The sequence below is a fragment of the Mustela nigripes genome, chromosome 2, assembly GCF_022355385.1.
Source record: "Mustela nigripes isolate SB6536 chromosome 2, MUSNIG.SB6536, whole genome shotgun sequence".
Lineage (NCBI taxonomy): Eukaryota > Metazoa > Chordata > Mammalia > Carnivora > Mustelidae > Mustela > Mustela nigripes.
This window is the reverse complement of record NC_081558.1, coordinates 12,323,361-12,331,229: the sequence shown is the minus strand read 5'-3', so window position 1 is coordinate 12,331,229 and position 7,869 is coordinate 12,323,361. Positions and strand designations below refer to the sequence as shown.

The 7,869-nt window shown below is 45.3% G+C and overlaps 1 pseudogene; it reads left to right on the top strand.

Annotated features, from left to right (window-relative positions):
* Window positions 1-5,297: 5,297 nt before the first annotated feature.
* On the top strand, window positions 5,298-7,487 carry LOC132010392 (olfactory receptor 10H3-like; annotated as a pseudogene).
* Window positions 7,488-7,869: the final 382 nt, after the last annotated feature.

The following is a 7,869-nucleotide window of genomic DNA, read 5'->3' as shown; positions in this document are numbered from 1 at the left end:
CTTCTTCTTCTTCTTCTTCTTCTTCTTCTTCTTCTTCTTCTTCTTCTTCTTTCTCCTCCTCCTCTTCCTCCTCCTTCTTCTTACATTTTAGCAAATTTGTCCCATGCTGGCTGGGTGGGAGACAAGATGATGCTTGTATCTACTTCTTCATTCAGGCTGTGGCAATATGTGGTTGGAGTTGAAGCATATGGTGAAAATTCATCATCAGCTTCACTGGAAAACTGAGAACCTGATGGTCCCCCCAAAATGGTCTCTGGGACCCTAGGGTCCTCATGCCACACTTTGGAAGCCTCTGTTGTAAAATATCTAGGAATCAATCAAACATATGAATGCCTCCAAATTCAGAAATTTTTTAACAATAATAAAATGTAGAAGGTGATGGGGTGCCTGGGTGGCTCAGTGGGTTAAGCCTCTGCCTTTGGCTCCGGTCATGATCTCGGGAACCTGGGATCGAGCCCCACATCCGGCTCTCTGCTCAGCAGGGAGCTTGCTTCCCCTTCTCTCTCTGGCTGCCTCTCTGCCTACTTGTGATCTCTCTCTCTCTGTCAAATAAATAAATTTTTAAAAATGTAGAAGGTGATTTGCATGCAGAAAAACCTACACTCTCAGATGAGGTCAGTGAGTATGGAAATGATAACACTTCTTCCTCAAATCAGAGCACCAGAGCAACTACACTTTCAGTGAGTCAGCTGTACATCTCATAGCAGTTTCCTCAAATCCCTTCTGAAAACTAAGGTCAGTGCAAAACCATACTAATCTTCTAAAAGTGGAGTCAATAGGAAAGGAATGCTCTGGCAGGTGTGAAGACTCATCATAGACATTATACACATCATAGTCATTTTTAAGTGTGAACCTGGAACAGACACAGACACTGATCAAATTGATCGGATACCTCAGAAAATACCCCCACATGAGTCACAGCTTAACATGTGCTAAAGGTGGGAGCACAAGTCAAAGGGAAAAGCTGGATTGTTTAGGAGTTTGTGGTGGTAAAACTGGTCCTTTGATGAAGCAAACTCAATCTGAATTTCTGCCCAAGACCATATGCAAAGGTGGATTCCAGGATTCAAGACATAAATATGAAATATGACCATGGGAAGTTAATAGGAGAAGGTATAGGAGAAGAATTTTGTTGATCTAGGGTTGGAGAAGGACTTCTTTTTTTTAATTTATTTTTTATTTTCAGCATAACAGTATTCACTATTTTTGCACCACACCCAGTGCTCCATGCAATCCGTGCCCTCTATAATACCCACCACCTGGTACATTGTCTCTCATGGTTCACCTCCTCTTCCAATTTCCCACAACTCCCTTTGGAGAAGGACTTCTTAAACAAACTTCAGAAACACAAATATTAGGTGTTTTTGAAAGAATGAAAACATCAACAGGAAGAGTATTTGTTCAACAAATGATGTTGTAGATCCAGCTAAGAGTAGATGGAAAAGTGAGGAAAGATCACTGTCGTTGTCCACGACTGAGCAGGGAATATCATGTAGAATAAACAAAAAACCAGTTCCATCTACAAGGAGTAGAAATCTCAATGCAGAAATGAGCAAAGGTGTGAAGAGAGAGCTCACATTGGGTATAGCACAAGCAAATGAAAACATGCTAAAAAGAAAGAGAGAGAGAGAGAGAGAGAGAGAAGAGAAAGAAAGAGAAATGCAGTGGAAATTCAGTGTCTATGTATTTAAGGTCCCAAATTAGAAAGTACCCAGTGCTGATCAGGTATGGGGAGAAAGCAACATTAGTGCACTGCCTGTGAGAACTAGAGGGTTAAAATTAATAGTTCCTGTGCTCTGTGTACTAGCACATGTGCTCCTGAGTATCTATCTCCATTGCTGACAGGTATTTATAAGGGAACATGTCAGGGAATGTTCTGTAACATTGCTTGTAGTGGGGAATGTGGAAAGTGCTTGTCCATAAGTGGAAAGAGGGCAGGTCACATGGGTTGGATGCAAACACTGGAGTCCCAGGCAGCAGTTGGATGCACACTCAGCAGACTAAAGGACCCTTAGAGACTCTTAATCATAGGGAAAAAACTGAAGATTGCTGGAGGGGAAGGGAGTGGAGGGATGGGATAACTGGGTGATGGACATTAAGGAGGGCAAGTGATGTAATGAGCACTGGGTATTATATAAGACTAAGGAGTCACAGGCTTGTACCTATAAAACCATAGTACATTATGGGTCAATTAATTCAATGTAAATAAAAATGCTTTAAAATAATATTGAGTGAATGACCCAAAAATGAGATGAATGCTCCAGTATAATCCCATTTGGGTACATGAAGTACAGAGCCCCTGAAACTCTTCTGATGATGCATATCACTATACATTTGTCAAACTCACACAATGTGCAACACAGACAGTGAACTCTAATGTAACCCATGGGCTGATTTAATAATAATGTATCCATATTGGCTCACCAACTGGAACAAATGTACTACACTAACACAAGGGGTAGAAGAGGAAATGGTATGCAGGAGAGAGGAGGTATGCCTTTTTCTGTAAACTAAAAACTTCTCTATAAATCTAAAAGTGACCAATTTTCTATGAAATTAAAAAAAAGGAAAAATCATTTACAACATAGGTACGTGCAGAGAAACAATACCTATCTACAAGAGCATACACAAATCAAAGAGCGTGACTTCAGTGTCTTAGAATGGTTGTTGAAACTGGAGGGAAACAGGGTGGCAGAAAGAAAATATGAACAAAAATAGAAAAGGGCATTATCAAAATTATCAAAAGCAGTGAACCAGACATATCATTGACTCAAACCTCTGCACCTGTCGTCTGCCATAAAATAAAACAAAAATATGTTTTTATAAATAATAAGAGCCTCATTTGCTGCCTAGAGCTCCCGAAATCCTGGGCTCTGGGACAGGACCCAGCCATAATTGTACCCCACGGTCTCCCTGGGGTCTTGTTCCCAAGGATCCCCCACAATAGGGGTCAGAATGGAGCCTAGAGGACACAGAAGCAGCAGAATGGGGAGGGACCTTCCTGGAGTGAGGAAGGCTGTGCTGATGACCAGGAAATAGTCTGGTGGCCATGCAGGTGTCCCTCTCAGAAACCCAGACACCGGTGTTAGCTCCCTTCTGTGCCTCATTCCCCTTCACTCAGCATCCTCGCGGTCTACAAAATAGCTGCCCCCGTGCTCAGCTCCTCTCCATCTATGTGACTCCTCCTCTCCCCTGCACTGCTCACAGCCCCAGGCTCCTTCTCTGCTTCCACTCCATTCGGGCTCCCAGAGAGCATTGCCTGAAACACACATCCAATGTAGTCATCAGAGCCAGTCTTCAGTCTTCTTTTGCTGTGTGCTTCTGAGAAAGAAAGTACCATCTCTGAGCCTCCTCTCCTCCAAATGAAAGGTGGGAGTAAGCAGAGAACCATCTGGAGAAGGACCATGAGCATCCACAAAAAGGGCCCCATGTTTACCTAAAGTGGGTAGTTATCACTGAATTTGACATCTTTTTTTGTCTTCTAAGCTGCTTTGCTGTCCTCAGTCTATACCACATGGAACCAATTGGCCCCATTCTAAATTCATGGTCTCTGCCCTTACGGGGACCCTTAGTCCCTCTGGTAACCTGACAATCCAGTTCTGTGAGTGTCTGATCCAGTCTGATCCAATCTCCACACTCCACCTGTCTCACCATTATAGTCTGCCTTCCCACATCCTGCTGGGTGGAGTAGCATCAGTTCTCTGGGCTGGGTTCCCCAATCTCCTCTAACAGGTGCAGGAGAGAATTCTGTCTACTCTGGTCTCACAGAGGATGGCTCACACACAGGTGTGGAGTCCATGTCACACACCACAGGAGAACAACCAGCTCAACCTTCTGCCTCCCCCAAAAGGCTACCCTCCAGGGTAGCAAAACCACTGTCACCCTAATTAGGACACGACAGCACAGACAAGATACACACCTGGAGCAAGGTTTCTGATCCTCAATACTCCTCGCATTTGGGGCCATATCATTCTCTGGGATGGTGGCTGTCTTCTGCATTTTATTATGTTCAACATCCCTGGCCTCATCCCCCCAGTGGCAGTAACCTCTCTTGCCTTCCTGAGTCATGACAACTGTCTCCAGACATGTGCACATGTCCCCTGTGGGGTAGAATCACCCTAGATTGAGAACTACTGACCTAGAAGCCACAAAGGGCACTAGGTTGGGTGAAGAACACTAGACCCAAAATGGGCAACCCGAGAAGACCCCCAGCAGCTGCCCAAGGCTAAGAGCCTGTCTTCTGACCTTTGTCCCAGACCCTGTCCCAATTCCGAGTCTGGGTCTCTCTCCCCACAGCTGCCTGAGTATTGCCACCTACCCTGTTCCTCCTGGTCGCCCTCAGCCTACGCTGCCTCTTCCAGGAAGCAGCCAGCAGGGGAGGGTAGAAGAAGCTCTCCAGCCTGAGGCTGTCAGCAGCACACAGGGGCTGGTGCGGGGCCAGACCTCAGGGCTCCTGGAACTGAGGCTATGTGCTTTGTCCCTGCCACAACTTCCCAGGAGACTGCTCCCCAGGGCCTCCCTGGGACACCAACCTGCAAGGTCAGCCCTCAGAGTCTTGAGATGCCAGGAGGATCATCAGAGGGCCTCTGGGGACCTGCAACCTCTAGTCCTTCCTCCAACACTCCAACACAATCAAGACTCCCTACTGTCTAACTCTGTCCAGAGTCCCAGCCCCTGCTCAGGCCTAGGAACTCCCAGTCTTGGGGGAAACAGGACAGGATTAGATACCCTCAATGAGTTGGGATCAGGGCAAGGTCAGAGGGAAGGCAGGAACTGGAGCAGTGCAGAGTGGAAATCCAGAGCTTTGCAGTGGGATCAAGGTAGCTAGAAGGCTTCCCAGAATAAGGGTAATTTAGAGCTAGGTCTTGCAGAATGCTTTCTTTTGGTCAATAAAAGTGTTCAGTGTCTTCTGGCCAAACTGGATAACCCTGCTTCTCCCCTTGGTTGACTTAGCCTATCTCTGTTTTCATGGTGATCCAGTCAAAGAATTCAAATTAGTATGTGAATTCTTGGGCTATAGTAACTCACTTGGTCTTGTCCAGTTCCTGAGACAGATCCCCTATGCCCTTGTCTCAGGAGTGATACAGTGGCTTCTGTATGCTCCTGAGATGAGTGGTGGCTGAGCCCTCAGCCTGAATAGTTTTAGGAAGGGGGCTGCTCTCCAGAACAACCAAGGGGTAATTAGAGAACTGGAACCTCCAGGGAGGGGACAGGGGTAGAGATTGATGCTCAATTAGGGATGAATGACTTAATCAATGATGTATGTGTAATCAAACCCCCATAAAAACTCCCTAAAAATGGGATTCCAGAAAGCTTTCCAACTGGTGAGTACACAGCGGTGCTAGAGAGTGGCGTGTGCAGAGAGGGCATGGAAGTTCCTTGCTCCTTCCTCCATACCTTGCAGGATACATCTCTTTCATTTGGCTGTTCTGAGTTGTTTGTTCATAATTAACTGGGAAGAGTAAGTGTTGCATTTTCCTGATTTCTGTGAGTTATTCTAGCAAAGTATTCTAACTGAAAGGGAGAAATGTAGAAACCCTCATCCTTATAGCCACATCAGGCAGAAGCACAGGTGTCCTGGGCACCCAGTACTTGTGACTGGCATCTCCAGGTAGTTAGTGTCAGAACTGAATAGAATTATGGACACCAACGTGGTATCTGGGTAGTTGGAGAAATGGTCATTGGTATGGAAAGAATTCACACATTTGGTGTCTTGAGTGTTAGAAGTAGAAACTGTTCACTTCCTCTCTCCTTCTGTCCAATCAACAACACTGTCCATTCTACCTCTGAAATCAACCTCAATTTGCCACTCCACCCCAGCCAGGATGCCCTCATGCACCTCTCCCCATCTCTTCCTGCATCTGCCCACCCTGCTGCCCCGAAGCCTGCTTCCCTCTACAAACAGGAATCTCACCACGCTACTTGTGCTTAAAATGTATCTGTTGGTATCATCAGTTTGCAAAACTGATACCATGATACCAATAGGTATCATGGTTTGGCAGTATCTATTCTTGCTGAACACAGGTGTTCCCTATGAGTCGGTATTTACACACCTAACTATAGACCCAACACAACACATAAGTATTAACCCACCAAAGGACATGTACTAGATGTCATAAGAACACCCTCATAGGAAGCCCCAACTGGAAACATCCATGAGAATGTTCACATAATGGAATACAGCTCTTTCCTCTTGCATATTGCATGGAGCACTGGGTGTTACATGCAAACAATGAATCATGGAACACTTCATCTAATGATGTACTGTACAATGACTAATAAAACATAATAGAAAATAAAATTTACCCAAAAAACACATTTATTGGTCCCCATTCCCCTTAAAACAAACTCCACAAGTGGACACCATTGTCTTGCATGCCCATGCCCTTCCCACCAGCATGCTTTCAATTCCAGAAATACACTAGTGACCTTCAGCTCTTCGGGGTGCACTGAACATACCATTGTCCCAAATACACTATGCCTTTGTCACCTTGAGCTTTTGTATTTGCTGTCCCCTCTGTCTGGAAACCCCTCTCCCACCTGCTTGGCTCAGCTGAATCATACCTACTCACCCTGCAGGATTCCCACCAGTTTCAAAGTCTCTAAATCCCAGGCTGGATGTGTGACCCACACTTAGCTTTTGCAGATCTCTATGCTGTCCCCAAAACCCCTCCAACCACTCTGTGCTGTCTTCTTTGGTTATATGGCAGCTTCCCTTGGTGGACAATGAAAAGGACAAAGAAGAGCCCTAGCCCTTGGTCATTGCTGAATTCAACCACCTAGAATATTTCCACATAAAATAAGCCTTGGGTAACATTTCTCAACTATATGAATGAATAAATGAGGGTAAAGAGCTCATGAGGACATATAGCACTTCTTTCTGTCCATGATCATTGGCAATGTCTGCTATGTGGCCATCTGCCACCCTCTGAGATACAATATGCTCATGAGTCCACATGGCTATGCTATCTCATGTCCAGGTGGGTGGGCTGGCACCTCCATCATGGGGATGATGATGACTCTGATAGATTTTCACCTTACTTTCTATGAGTCTTAAGTAATCCATGATTTTGTCTACCATGTTCTTTCCATCCTAAAGTTGGCCTGTGGGAAGGAGATATCCTCTGTCATCTTGAGTGTGATCCTGGTGTGTGTCATAGTGCTGATGAGATATTTATTCCTCATCATTCTCTCCTATGTCTTCATTGTGGCTGTCATATCAAGGATCCCTTCAGCTCAGGGCAGGCACAAGATCTTCTCCACATGTGTGTCCCACCTCACTGTGGTCATTGTGCACTATGTTTTGTCTCCATGATCTACCTCAAGTCCGAGGACCCCCTTCTATAGACAGTAACACTCTGATGGCCACCACCTATACAGTCTTCACTCCCTTTCTCAGCCTGATCATTTTCAGCCTCAGGAATAAGGAGCTCAGGAATACCATAAAGAAAAGCTTCCAGAGAAAATTGAGTCCCCTAAGCTCCTGATGGCCAGTTTCGTGGTAAGGAAATATGACAGGAGGGCTGGGAATAATAAAATCTGTCTCCATAGGACCCTTGTAGGGTTTCAAGCATATGAAGATACACATCAGAGTTAATAGATACATGCTCATATTTGTTTACCCCCCACCCCTTGCATGGGATCTAGTGATCAGGATCTCCTGCTTTTAACCCTGTGTGGTGAAGTCTATCCCATTACCTCCATCAGAGAATGTGTTATCTGCCTAAGGGCCAGGAGGGTGGCATCATGTAGGTGTGTCTGGGCACTGATGCACAGGGTTCTTCTTGAATGGGCAAGCATCGGATAAGCACCATAAGGATAAACAAAAATAAGCATTATAAAAATACCAAAAGTGTTGATCCTTTTCTT